Source organism: Penaeus monodon, chromosome 28, assembly GCF_015228065.2.
Source record: "Penaeus monodon isolate SGIC_2016 chromosome 28, NSTDA_Pmon_1, whole genome shotgun sequence".
Lineage (NCBI taxonomy): Eukaryota > Metazoa > Arthropoda > Malacostraca > Decapoda > Penaeidae > Penaeus > Penaeus monodon.
Window position 1 is genome coordinate 34,628,720 of NC_051413.1, and position 570 is coordinate 34,629,289.

A 570-nucleotide genomic window follows, 5' to 3' on the forward strand; every position below is an offset into this window, starting at 1 on the left:
TTTCCTGGGCTGGGCCCGGGTTTCCCTTTCCAATTTTGAAAGGGGTTGGGGATTTAGGACTAAGAAAAAACAATTTTAAAATTATAAGAAAAGAAAAAACCCCTTGGAATTTCTTTAAAAAAAAATTAAAAAGGTTTTTTCCCAAAGTTGGGTTTACCCCTTTTTGGGTAAAACACCAAAGAGCCCAAATTTTTGAGTATTTCCCCTTTTACCCTTTTCCCCGGGGTTTAAGGGAAATAGAAGTTTCTTACTTTTTCATTTGTTATACCTTTTTTTTTTGTTTTTTTAAAAAAAAAACCCCTTATATGGGTGAAGAAAAAAAAAAAAAATCAGGGGGTTCCAAATCGGAATTTCTTCCCTTTGCAGTAAGAAGCAGAGCCCATCATTACGGTATTTAAAAACAATAAAAAAATTTTAAAAGAGCCAGAAATTTTCCCAGTCATTGGGTTAAAAATTTTGGGAAAAATTTGTTTTAAAAACCCAAAATTTTAAAATTTTGGAATAATTTTTTTATTTTAAAAAATTCAAAAAGACATTATATTTTCTGGCCAAAATTTTCAAAAAGAGCTT